Here is a 15,198-nt window from a genome sequence, read left to right as displayed (position 1 = left end):
ACTCATTTCAAGCTTGTCCCTCTTTTTATAGTTGTCGCAATAGGCACAGGGGCACTAGCTTAATTCCTGGCCATTTGCAAATGCGGCCCTAACAAACCCCTTGGTTTTTGTTAACCATTCCTCGGTCCAAACTTTCTGACTAGTGTAACCGGTGTACATCCATGCACGATCACTCATATTGACTTCCTACTGGACACATAAGAAATATATACATAATTAAGCAAACCATATCCATCAGTTAATGGAGTTTGTCAGTTTTATTACGTCCATGCAACCTACACGCTAATAGGTAAAGATAGGTCCTAATCCCACCCGAGTATTTGTAGATTGGGTTCGTTTTCCCATGCTCTGCTCCAGATCCGACGCAAAATTTCGGCAACACCTCTCCGCTGTTCTCCTGATACACGTCTTGGCAATAAGCAGAGAGGATGTGTACCCGGAGAACAACAGGGAGGCACTGACGAAATTCTGCATCGGATCCGGGGCAGAGCTTATGGGAAAACGAACCCAATCTACACATACTCGGGCTGTCCATGGATAATGTTGGACAATTCGAAAGAATCATGATTATAAATATGCAAATGCATGCATATTTATAGATGTAACCCTTTCGAACGGGAGACGCATAGTGGTTACGCATACTGATGATTGACACCTATAGCTAGCAAGTTTCATCAGGAGATGTCATTTGTGCTCACCAACGAACACAGGGGCGGAACTCGTCGAACACTAGACCCTCACAGCGATGAAATAACTGCACATTTAAATCCAAAGATGAGTAACACAGCGACCCCCTAACCCGCTCGTCCCCGGGTAAACTAAATAGCAACTACCATCGGTGCAAGTTACATGAGGCGGTCGGCGTTGAACACTAGATCCACATCCCACAAGTGAAGCCGGCGCCCGGCGTCCCGCAACAATAGTTCTGGTGGCCGATGACGGTCGAACACCTTGGCGAATTTGCCTGGCAGCCTTTGCGATGAGGATTAAAGCCAAGTTTTGAAATTTCAAACAACCAAACCGACTTGAGTCAGTTTGGGTGTTTCAATTTTCAACACTTGCCTTTTAATCATCATCGGAGAGGCTGCCAGACAAATTCGAAATGGTGTTCGACCACCATCGACGCTAACAACAGTTGCTTTGGGACGCCGGACGTCGGTGTCACTTGTGGGACGTGGATGTAGTATTCGACACCGACGGCCACATGTACCTCGCACCGACGATACTTGCTATTTAGGGTTCCATCGACACCGATGAACCCCCTAACCCGCTTGTTCCCGGGCGCCCTCTTTTCCTACTTCTTTTTTTCATCTTCAACTTCTACTTCTTTTTTTCATCATCTTCTTCTACTACTAATTGTTCTTTTTTCTTCTGTCGCTATTTCGATTTTGCTAGTCCTTGGGAACAGCGTCAAAGCTAAAGCTTTCCTGGCACTTGGTGAATAATCTCTTCTTCCTCTTCTTCTTTTTCTTTCTTTTTCATCTTTCTTGATTATTCTTAAAAACTGGAAAAAAACCTAAACAAAACTATAAACTAAATGTAACCTAAAATAAACTAAATTAACCTAAACTAACCTAAACTATACTAAATAACCTAAACTAACCTAAACTAAACAAAAATAAACTAAATCTAAAAAAACAGAAAAAAAAACTCACCATGATGAGAGGCGGGGCGGCGGCGGGGCAGGGCCGGGCGGTGCGGCCGGGCGGCGACGGCTCTTGACGGGGGCGGGGCGGTGCGGCGCGGCCGGCGACCCGGGACGGGGGCGGGGCGGAGCAGCCGACGGCGGCGGCTCGGGACGGGCGGGGCGGGGCGGCCGACGACATGGGTGGCGCGGGGAGGGGGCGGCTCAGGCGCGGCCGCAGGCGGCGGCTCGGCTGGGCGGGCGGGGCGGGGCGAGCGGCGGCAGGGGTGAGGGGTCGGGGCGGCGCGGCCGGGCGGCGGCAGGGGTGAGGGTCGGGGCGACTCCGGCAGGGAGAGAGAGGGGACAGACAGATCGGGCGCGGGCGCGGCCCCTTATCTGCTAGGTCACAGCTCTTTGCCGTCTGCCAGCCGACGACAAAGAGCGTACATAGTGGGGTGGGTCCGGGCGGAGACGGACGAACTAACGGCCATCTTCTTTGCCGTCTGCTGACGGACGGCAAAGAGATTTTGTTGTCAGCCAACAGATGGCAAAGAAGACGGCCGTTAGGTCCCCTTCGTACGCCCGCCACCCACCCTCTTTGCCGTGAGCTAGCGGACAGCAAAGCTTCTTTGCTGTCGGCTAGCGGACGGCAAAGATATGCTGATGGCAAAGCCTTCCTTTGCCGTCCGCTGTCTCTTTGCCGTCAGTTTTCTGGTGGATGATGGCAAAGACTTTCTTTGCCGTCCGCTAGCGGACGACAATGAATTGGCAGACGGCAAAGAAGTGGATTCCAGTATATGGTGTGATCCACGCGCGCACTCATATGATGGGCACCAAAGGACAGCAACATAACCACAAGCAAATTAAATCAATCATAGCAATTCATCAACCACCGATAGGACAACAAAAATCTACTCAGACATCATAGGATGGCAACACATCATTGGATAATAATATGAAGCATAAAGCACCATGTTCAAGTAGAGGGTACAGCGGGTTGTGGGAGAGTGGACCGCTGTAGATAGAGGGGGGGAAGGTGATGGAGATGTTGGTGAAGATGGCGGAGGTGTTGGTGAAGATCGCGGTGATGATGATGGTGGCCACGGCAGCGTTCCGGCGCCACCGGAAGAGAAGGGGAGAGGGGGCCCCTTCTTCTTCTTCTTCCTTGACCTCCTCCCTAGATGGGAGAAGGGTTTCCCCTCTGGTCCTTGGCCTCCATGGCATGGGAGGGGCGAGAGCCCCTCCGAGATTGGATATGTCTCTCTATCTCTCTCTGTTTCTACGTTCTCGTCTTCTGCCCTTTCACTGTTTCGTATATATAAAGATATCCGTAACTCTGATTGGATTGAAACCTTCGCCCAGATTTTTCTCCGAAAATTAGCTTTCTTGCGGCCAAAGAAGAGCAGCAACCGCCTTACGAGGGGCCCACGAGGGTCAAGGGCGCGCCCCTTGCCTCGTGCCCCCCCTCGGGCACCGTCTCGCGTTGATTCTTCTTCCCATATTTTACAAATATTCCAAAAATATTCTCCGTCCGTTTTTATCCTGTTTGGATTCCGTTTGATATGGGGTTTCTGCGAAACATAAAACATGCAACAAACAGGAACTGGCACTGGGCACTGGATCAATATGTTAGTCCCAAAAATAATATAAAAAGTTGCCAAAAGGTATATGAAAGTTGTATAATATTGGCATGGAACAATCAAAAATTATAGATACGACGGAGACGTATCAGCATCCCCACGCTTAATTCCTGCTTGTCCTCGAGTAGGTAAATGATAAAGACGATAATTTTTGATGTGGAATGCTACCTAGCATAATCTTGATCATGTATCTAATCATGGCATGAATATTAAGACACGAGTGATTCAAATCAATAGTCTATCATTTGACATAAAAACAATAATACTTCAAGCCTACTAATAAAGCAATCATGTCTTTTCAAAATAACATGGCCAAAGAAAGTTATCCCTACAAAATCATATGGTCTGGCTATGTTCCATCTTCACCACACAAAATATTCAAATCACGCACAACCCCGATGACAAGCCAAGCAATTGTTTCATACTTTTGATGTTCTCAAACCTTTTCAACTTTCACGCAATGCATGAGCGTGCGCCATGGACATAGCACTATGGGTGGAATAGAATATGATGGTGGAGGTTGTGTGGAGAAGACAAAAAGGAGAAAGTCTCACATCGACGCGGCTAATCAACGGGCTATGGAGATGCCCATCAATTGATGTCAATGTGAGGAGTAGGGATTGCCATGCAACAGATGCACTAGAGCTATAAGTGTATGAAAGCTCAAACTGAAACTAAGTGGATGTGCATCCAACTTGCTTGCTCATGAAGACCTCGGGCATTTGAAGAAGCCCATCATCGGAATATACAAGCCAAGTTCTATAATGAAAATTCCCACTAGTATATGAAAGTGATATCTCAAGAGACTCTCTATATGAAGAACATGGTGCTACTCTGAAGCACAAGTGTGGTAAAAGGATAGTAACATTGCCCCTTCTCTCTTTTTCTCTCATTTTTCATTTTCTCTTTTTTTATTATATTTTTCTATTTTTTTGGTGGGCTTCTTTGGCCTCTTTTTTTTATTTGGGCTTCTTTGGCCTCTTTTATTTTGATAACCTCACATGGGGCAATGTTCTAATAATGATGATCATCACACTTTTATTTACTTACAACTCAATATTACAACTCGATATCTAGAACAAAGATATGACTCTATATGAATGCCTCCGGCGATGTACCGGGATGTGCAATGATCTAGCGTAGCAATGACATCAAAAAACGGACAAGCCATGAAAACATCATGCTAGCTATCTTACGATCATGCAAAACAATATGACAATAAATGCTCAAGTCATGTATATGATGATGATGGAAGTTGCATGGCAATATATCTCGGAATGGCTATGGAAATGCCATAATAGGTAGGTATGGTGGCTGTTTTGAGGAATATATAAGGAGGCTTATGTGTGACAGAGTGTATCATGTCACGGGGTTTGGATGTACCGGCGAAGTTTGCACCAACTCTCGAGGTGAGAAAGGGCGATGCACGGTACCGAAGAGGCTAGCAATGATGGAAGGGTGAGAGTGCGTATAATCCATGGACTCAACATTAGTCATAAAGAACTCACATACTTATTGCAAAAATCTATTAGTCATCGAAACAAAGTACTACATGCATGCTCCTAGGGGGATAGATTGGTAGGAAAACACCATCGCTCGTCCCCGACCACCACTCATAAGGAAGACAATCAATAAATAAATCATGCTCCGACTTCATCACATAACGGTTCACCATACGTGCATGCTACGGGAATCACAAACTTCAACACAAGTATTTCTACTAATCCACAACTACCCACTAGCATGACTCTAATATCACCATCTTTTCGCAAAACTATTGCAAGGAATCAAACATATCATATTCAGTGATCTACAAGTTTTATGTAGGATTTATGACTAACCATGTGAATGACCAGTTCCTGTCATCTCTCTAAATAGATATAAGTGAAGCAAGAGAGTTTAATTCTTTCTACAAAAGATATGCCCACGCTCTAACAAATATAAGTGAAGCAAAAGAGCATTCCACAAATGGCGGTTTTCTATGTGAAGAGAAACAGGCAATCCAAACTTCAAATGATATAAGTGAAGCACATGAAGCATTCTACAAAGCCATAGTCAAAAGATATAAGTGAAGTGCAAAGAGCATTCTATAAATCAACCAAGGACTATCTCATACCAGCATGGTGCATAAAATAAAAATGAAAACTAAATGCAAAAGACGCTCCAAGATTTGCACATATCGCATGAACGAAACGAATCCGAAAACATACCGATACTTGTTGAAGAAAGAGGGGATGCCTTCCGGGGCATCCCAAAGCTTAGACGCTTGAGTCTCCTAGAATATTTACTTGGGGTGCCTTGGGCATCCCCAAGATTGAGCTCTTGCCTCTCCTCCTTTTCCTCATATCGAGACCTTCTCGATCATCGAACACTTCATCTACACAAAACTTCAATAGAAAACTCGGTAAGATCCGTTAGTATAATAAAGCATATCACTACTCTAAGTACTGTTGAAAACCAATTCATGTTTTGTTTTGGCATTGTAGCTACTGTAATATAACTTTTTCATGGCTTTATCCACTGATATAATTCGATAGTTTCTTCAAAACAAGCAAACTATGCATCAAAAACAGAATCTGTCTAAAACAGAACAGTATGTAATAATCTGAACATTCACCATACTTCTGATACTTGAAAAATTCTTCCAAAATTGTGAAAAATAAAAAATTTGTATATAAAGACAGTGCAAAAAGAATAAGAACCGTTTGACGTTCGAGTAAAAAAGTACAAATCGCGTACTACAGCCAAAATTTCTGTCCTGCACCGCACAAACCAACAAGCATTGTAAACATCCTAAAGGCAAACCCTTGGCACATTATTTTTATAATACAATGGAATTGTACAAGGGGATAATTATTTGTGTTGAAAAGTTTCTGTAATTAAGATTCACAAAGTTTCCATGGGCATGAAGAAAGTTCAAGGACGTCCCCCACTTTCACATGGCTCGCCTATCTCACTTTCACTTTTCTTTTTGAAAAGTTTTGGGTTCCCCTATTTAATTTTTTGTTTTTAAACTTTATAAAAGCACAAAACAGAAATAAATGACTCTCTAAAACTTCCGGGTTGTCTCCCTGGCAGCGCTTTCTTTAAAGCCATTAAGCTAGGCATATAGTGCTCAAGTAGTGAATCCACTTGGATCCCAAGGTATATCAAAGCCAATTTTAATTAGCAATGATTTGGCATTTAGTAGTGAGCACAAAGCAACATATATCAAGCAATAACGAAATCTAACTCTCTTCCTATGCATCGGCATGTCATAAAAGAACAATTCATGCACACATAGTAAAGGCCAATGCATAGTATAAGCAGTTTCTTGCAATTCTATCATATTGGAAACATATAGAGGTGGAGATATAGTTCCCCTCTCATAATAATTGCAAGTTGGAGCAGCAAGCGCACGCATATTATATTCATCAAAATCATCATGTGCAACGGTAAAAGGCAACCCATCAATATAATCCTTAATAAAGGCAAACTTCTCGGATATAGTGTAGTCGGGAGAATTCAAAAAGATAATTGGACTATCATGCGTGGGTGCAATAGCAACACTTCCATGTTTAACATAAGGAACTATAGCAAGTTCATCTCCATAAGCATAATTCATATTGGCATCTTGGCCACAAGCATAGCAAGCATCATCAAAAAGGGATATTTCAAGAGAATCAACGGGATCCTAACAGTCATCATAGCAATCATCCTTCGGTAAGCATGAAGAGGAATTAAACAATGCATGAGTTGAAGAGTTACTCTCATTAGAAAGTGGGCACGGGTGATCAATCCGCTCTTCCTCCTTTTGTTCTTCGCTCTCCTCCTCATCTTTTTCATCCAATGAGCTCACAGTTTCATCAATTTCTTCTTCATAGACTCCTGCAAAATATTAGTCTCTTCTTGGACAGTGGAGGAGACCTCGATATATGGTTTAACATAGGCATTAGAGGCATAATTCTCATAACAATATTCAAGTATGGAAAAAAATTCAGATTTGTAAAGAGTAGCATCATATGTTTCAGTCAAAGAAGCAATTTCATATGCACCCTTAAAAACAACAAATTCTTCAATTTGTTGAACATCATAGTAATTATACACACCCTTAGCATAAGAAAGTACAATTCCATTATCACTGAACAAACATTGGTAGGGAAGGTGTTTCTTAGGGTCTTCAGAACAACAAGTAATATCATATATTTCACATAAATTCCAAGCATAGCATTGCAAACGATGAATTTGATCCAGTAAACGTTTCCCTTTTCAGATATGCGGTGTCGCACATAACAAGCATCCTCATATAAAGATTTTCCCTCAACTAAGCTAGTTGGGGTTTCAGCACGAGCACATAGGGATCGAAGATGATCCAAGTAATAAGCTTCAGGAGTGTGATAGATTTTGAGTGGTTCTTCAACCATTTGGTTCTGTAGGTACAACTATTTTTTTTGGTATTTTGCGTTTCCTACCCGTAACTAAAGATAGAAAACAACTAAGAACAACAAATAAAAATTACTTAGTGATAAAGCAAACAAGCACACACGAGAATATTCACCCCATGCTATGACTCCCCGGCAATGGCGCCAGAAAAAGGTCTTGATAACCCACAAGTATAGGGGATCAATTGTAGCCTCTTTCGATAAGTAAGAGTTTCGAACCCAACGAGGAGCTAAAGGTAGAACTAATATTCCCTCAAGTTCTATCGACCACCCATACAACTCTACGCACGCTTAATGTTCGCTTTACTTAGAACAAGTATAAAACTAGAAGTACTTTGTAGGTGTTGTTGGATAGGTTTGCAGGATAATAAAGAGCACGTAAATAAAATCTAGGGGCTGTTTAGATAAAGACACGATAAAGTTAATATAGTGAGTGTGGAAAAGTGGTGGTAGGAGTTGCGAAATTGTCCCTAAGCAATTGACTACTTTACTAGACCGATAGCAAGTTTTTTGTCGGAGAGGCCACTGCTAGCATGTCATCCCTTACTTGGAATCCTATGCACTTATGATTGGAACTATTAGCAAGCATCCGCAACTACTAACGTTCATTAAGGTAAAAGCCAACCATAGCATTAAGATATATTGGTCCCCCTTCAATCCCGTATGCATCAATTTCTATGCTAGGTTGAAGCTTCTGTCACTCTTGCCCTCCAATACATAGTCCTATCAACATACAACTAACCCTATGGTGTGATCCACGTGCGCGCTCATATGATGGGCACCAAAGGACAGCAACATAACCACAAGCAAATTAAATCAATCATAGCAATTCATCAACCACCGATAGGACAATGAAAATCTACCCAGACATCATATGATGGCAACACATCATTGGATAATAATATGAAGCATAAAGCACCATGTTCAAGTAGAGGGTACAGTGGGTTGCGGGAGAGTGGACCGCTATAGATAGAGGGGGGAAGGTGATGGAGATGTTGGTGAAGATGGCGGAGGTGTTGGTGAAGATCGCGGTGATGATGATGGTGGCCACGGCAGCGTTCCGGCGCCACCGGAAGAGAAGGGAGAGGGGGCCCCTTCTTCTTCTTCTTCCTTGACCTCCTTCCTAGATGGGAGAAGGGTTTCCCCTCTGGTCCTTGGCCTCCGTGGCATGGGAGGGGCGAGAGCCCCTCCGAGATTGGATATGTCTCTCTGTCTCTCTGTGTTTCTCCGTTCTCTTCTTCTGCCCTTCCACCGTTTCCTATATATATGGAGATCCGTAACTCCGATTGGATTGAAACCTTCGCCCAGATTTTTCTCCAAAAATTAGCTTTATTGCGGCCAAAGAAGAGCAGCAACTGCCTTATGAGGGGCCCACGAGGGTCAGGGGCAAGCCCAGGGGGGTGGGGCGTGCCCCCTGCCTCGTGCCCCCCTCGGACACCGTCTCGCGTTGATTATTCTTCCCATATTTTCCAAATATTCCGAAAATATTCTCCATCCGTTTTTATCCCGTTTGGATTCCGTTTGATATGGGGTTTCTGCAAACCAGAAAACATGCAACAAACAGGAACTGGCACTGGGCACTGGATCAATATGTTAGTCCCAAAAATAATATAAAAAGTTGCCAAAAAGTATATGAAAGTTGTATAATATTGGCATGGAACAATCAAAATTTATAGATACGACGGAGACGTATCAGTACTGGAATTATTATGACTTACTGGAACGTGATAAAATTCTGTTTTTTTACACATTATTGATATATAAATTGCCCACGTTTTCCTAATATTTTAGATTTTTTGGAGTTACCGAAGTATAGTGTTTGTTCAGATCATTACAGACTGTTCTAGTTAGACAAATTCTGTTTTTGTTGCATAGTTTGCTTGCTTTAATGATGCTATGGATTATATCGAGCGGGGGGGGGGGGGGGGGGGTAAGTCATGGAGAAGTTAGAATATAGTAGTTATTATGCAATAATAAAATATGAAAGGGTTCATAACAGTACCTAAAGTTTATGATTTTCTTATTATACTAACGGAACTCACGAGGTTTTTGTTGAGTTTTGTGTGCTGAAGGTTTCAAGTTTTGGGCGAGATCATGATGGATGAAGAAATAAGGATCACGAAGACCATAAGCTTGGCGATGCCCAAGGCACCCCAAGGCAATATTCAAGGAAGACCCAAGCGTCCTAGCTTGGGGATGCCACGGATGGCATCCCCTCTTTCGTCTACAATCCATCGGTATACTACTTGGAGCTATATTTTTGTTTGTCACATGATATAGATTTTACTTGAAGCGTCTTGTGCCATAGTAGCCTTTGCTTTGTTTGGATTTTAGTTTGTCACAATCATTGTTTTCTGCACACACACCTTTTGAATGGGACACCCATTTATTCGTGATTTGTTAGAATACTCTATGTGCTTCACTCATAACTTTTGAGCTAGGCAGTTGCTCTAGTTCTTCACTTATATATTTTAGAGAACGACGGTAGTTATATTTTAAAGAAATATTTGCACTCTCATGCTTCACTTAAATATTTTTGAGAGTCTAATAAATAGTAATGGCAATTTGCACATGTTATGAAATTGGTCCTGATATGATAGGTATTCAAGAGGGATATAATAAAAAAATTCTTGTAGATCACTGAATATGATATGTTTGATTCCTTGCAATAGTTTTGTAATATTAAGATGGTAATATGTGGGGGGTACTAGTGAATTATTGTGGTTTAGTAAGAATATTGGTGTTAAGATTTGTGATTCCCGAAGCATCACTACTAGGGAAAAGCCTAGTAGTAGCGCGGTTTGGAGGCGTAGTACTGGCGTGGGGTGGCGCGCTACTGATACGACGCTAAATCTAATGTTCGGCAGTAGCGTGGGCGGGGCGCGTTACTACTATCCCGCATAGCAGTAGCGTGCTGTGGACGCCCAGGGCTACTACTACACCTTCCTAGCAGCAGCATGTTTGTTCCACCCGGTGCTACTACTACACCTCCCTAGCAGTAGCGCTTGGTGGGCTACCCGCGCTACTGGTAAAGATTGCTGTTATTTTTTTCTACTGCATATTGCTGCTGTATTTGTACTTGTTTTATATAGTAGTCTCATCATATGATTTTATGATCATGATGAGTTATTATTGCAATGGATGAAAGAGACATGGATTAGATTCAAGTGGAGGCCACATGGTGCATATCCAAAGTACTACTAATCCAAACTTGATCACTTTAGTTTGGATTAGTATGATCAAGTTTGGATTAGTAGTACTTTCGATCTGCACCATGTGTTGCCTCCACTTGAATCTAATCCATGTTTATTTCACCCACTGATATATATATATATATATATATATATATATATATATATATATATATATATATAATAACTGATCATGCTCATAATGATATAACAACTAAGCATCATCATCATTAATAATAACTCATCATCATTATCATAATAACAAGTCATACTCATTATCATCATAGTCATCTAACAACTTCTACTCGTTATCATAATAACAAGTCATACTCATCATCATCATAGTCATCTAACAACTTCTACTCGTTATCATAATAACAAGTCATACTCATCATCATCATAGTCATCTAACAACTTCTACTCGTTATCATAAAAACAAGTCATAGTCATTATCATCATAGTCATCTAACCAACCCTGGTTAATTGTTCTTAGCACATGATCATGAGTATTAGCTAGGACCTACTACCCTCTCCAAGCTAAAATAGCATAAAACAAGATATCCCTGACTCTCCATTATGGAGAATGGAGATTATCCTATCTCCAATTCGCGCGCTTCGCACAATGTTGCTTCCAAGTAGCTCCCTTTGATTCTTCATACATTTTTTCCATTCTTTGATTGTCATGTCTTCACCGGTTTGAGAAATCTTGTATGAACAGTGGCGAAGCCTACGCGGACTTGGTCGTAAGCTAATAACATCAAGGCGACCTTTTGGAAACATCAGATGAGGCACACAATCCTTAAGGATTTTCTGTTGAAAAACATAATAATAATGTCGTAGTTAGCAATGTAGTTTAGCTTTAGAAGAATTTATGCAAAAGATGCACTGATGTCGTAATAGTAAAAAATCTTACCATGCCATCTCCATGTCTGTTACCATAGTTCAACACGTGCACTAGTGGCACGTATTGACCATAATATGCAGGAGTTTCATAATTTATATTGTAATTCTCAACATCAATAATAAATGAGACAAGATGATCTTTCTCCTCATAAGTTAATTTAGAGGGATCAGTGTAGTAGGTTCTGTCTACTATCTTCCATACATTTTTTGATGTATGGAAATAATATGTCAATGGAAATAAGCTGTCAACTATTTTGAAATAAACAATATACATTACTTAATACATATGTTTGAGAAACCCAAATGTTGATATTATCTTCGTCGATACTATCTTCATCGATATTATCTTCGTTAGTGTCATCTTCAGGATCACCAACATCGAAGTTGACATGCATACCCTCCTGAAAACCATACGCCTTGCATAGCACTTCCCAATTCGAGCAACCGAAATGGGAGTAGGTCACCGCATTGTATAGCTTTACAGGAAAAGCTTAACCATGATGGGTCCTAAGGTTAACTCTCTGTGTCTCCATATTCTCGTGATCTTCGAAATACAGCTTCTCCAAGACATAAGCTCTTCCATGGTCGGGGATGCACTAGTCGAATTGTAAAAAAGCAGAATTACACATTGATGAAGCGCAGAAGGCATGCTCAATTACCAAAAAAGACTTGTCGTCGTTGCGTACCGTACAAACATCGATGGTCTCGTCGAGCTTAACAGTGAAGCGCCCACCGTCTTCCAAGTGAGGCAGCCGGTCGCATAGACCCCTGTCATCGGTGCAGTAGTCGCACACAGGGATCCTTTCATCGTCAAACATTTCCTATGTTCATAATTCAAAGGTTAAACTTCTGAATTTCAATATATGTACTACAAAAACTAAATTCGATCATTAATATTTATCACGGGTTGACTTTTGGTCTGTCAAGTCTTCCTTGAAAACTCTCATCTCACGTGGTGTATATGGTGGGCACTCCCACTCTGATATAGTCGACCGTCGGTGATGGTCGCTCCTCCCTTCGTCCCCGAGTGCTTTACAACAATTTTTCTAGCACATGGGAACGAAGGAGAAGCGACCCCCAACAACAGTCATGATTTTTCATCTCTGACATTTGCGACCGTCGGTGATGGTCATTCTTCTCTTCCTTCCCGTGGATTACCAAAAGGTCTATCACGAGAGAGAAGAGGAAGAACGAACCCCACGACCACTACTAGGGAAAAGCCTAGCAGCAGCGCGGGTTTTGAGGCTATCAGCAGTGCGGGCAGCCGCTCTACCAATAAGGCGCTACAGCTAACTGTTAGTAGTAGCGCGGTCTGTACCCGCGCTACTACTATGGACTATATCAGCAGCGCGTTTCCGGAACGCGCTACTATTAATTAGCTGTAGCGATTTCCTGGCCCCACGCTATTGCTATATCTTTCATCATTTCCCCCCGGCTTCCTACCCCGTTTCAGCTTCAATAAACTGCAATTTCCAGATACTAGGTACTACTAGACATCAGTTTCATAAAGTATTATAGGTACTAGGTAGTACTCCCTCGGTTCCAAATTACTCGTCGTGGTTTTAGTTCAAATTTGAACTAAAACCACGACGAGTAATTTGGAACGGAGGGAGTACTAGATAACAATTTCATATATACTCAACATGCATCCTCAAGTAGTACAAGGTGATATCGACGACGATCATCATATGTAGTTCTAGATGATATCGACGACGATCATCATATGTAGTTCTACATGATATCGACGACGATCATCATATGTAGTTCTAGATGATATAGCCACACACACAAATATGTAGTTCTAGATGATATCAACGACGATCATCATCATCAAGCCTGGGCGGTGGGTGTTCCTGATAGTAATTAGGATGGCCTGTCCAACACGAAGATTCTTGCCAACGAGGAATCTCTTCCACCCAACCGAGTTTAAGTGTGTGCGACCGTCTGTGTCCATGCGGTAAGTAAAGATGGTGACGGAGCCCCTTGCGGTAAGGCGTAGTCCAGCTGAGCCTTCTTCATCAGGCTCGATACCACAACTCACAGATAGGTTCTTTGGCAATTTCTGAATAAGAAAAACATATCAATTAATAAATAGCCTCGCACATACTCTTGCAAATATATTTCCATTAAGTCTAGATTTCTACACTATCAAAAGACACAGTACTATGCATTTGTACTAACTAATCATGAATTCTACTAATAAGTATATATGGATTATCTACACTATTAATAGTTCCTTGGATTCTACACTAATAAGAGCATGTGATCAGACTCTACACTAAAGCATATCATCGACTAGATTCCACAAAGCATATCATTGGACTCTACACTGAGCATATCATCGGATTCACTAAGCATATCATCGAATAATTTGCATTTGTAAGTATAACAATAAAGCATATATATATCATCAAATTACTACAGGCAGTACGTATAACATACCATTTCATGCCGATCGACCATGGTACTTGTCAGGCGGGTCACGAATGGCACCCCGACAAAGTCATCACATGGCGGAATTATGTCCCATAGGTTGCACACCTCCTCCTCGCTCAGCCTCATTCTTTGAGCTACGATGGCTTCATGAAGTGGGTTCTCATCATCTTCATCGAGTGGGTCCTCATTATCTTCATCATCTTTGTCATCTTCATCATCTTCGTCATCTTCCACCAGGTTGAGATAAATGACAGCCAGCTTGGGTCTTTCTGCTCTGAAGGAGAAGCTGATCAACTGACCACCAGTAAGATGCATGTGGGCAAGGAAATGGGCCCATCCATCTCCTCCAATCTGCGACATATTGCGTCCTTTCTCGACCTCCATAGTGTACGGCCCCCCAGGAGCCTCAAATATCACAGTGTCTCCTGTCAGCTTGTTGAATTTCAACCTCACATTGCATGGGACGATCTGTGTAAAAAAAGCACAATGACACAATGTAGTAATGCCAACACTAAAAATAAAATAGTTGTTACATTTCATCTAATTTCTTACCGCCGCATGACGAAAACACGGCTGGAAGTAGATGCCGAACAGCTTGCCAGTTGCAAGGCTGCTGGCGCACCTTGACTTGCACAGTCGACATAGTGGTGGTGGTGGTGGCGCCATTTTCCTAAAGCAATATGAGCAAAGGATTAACGATTCACTTCACATGAAAGAAAAACAGTAGCATGTGATATTTTTGGTTCTTCCGCGAGAAGCAATTTTATGGACAAAGCATTTCGGTGGCACCTATTGCCGAATAAACTTTTCACAAATATCTACCAAATAAGGGTACCACCTACCAAGACATTTCATCTCATTTGGCCCCTATTGCCTAAGATAATTGATTAAAAAACAAGTGGCAAATTTAACTAAATTGGCACCTACATTTTGCCAAAAAATAACTTATTACCAAAAACAAAAGCATCTACCTATCCATGTAC

This window comes from Aegilops tauschii, chromosome 3, assembly GCF_002575655.3.
Source record: "Aegilops tauschii subsp. strangulata cultivar AL8/78 chromosome 3, Aet v6.0, whole genome shotgun sequence".
Classification (NCBI taxonomy): Eukaryota; Viridiplantae; Streptophyta; class Magnoliopsida; order Poales; family Poaceae; genus Aegilops; species Aegilops tauschii.
This window is presented reverse-complemented; position numbering follows the sequence as displayed.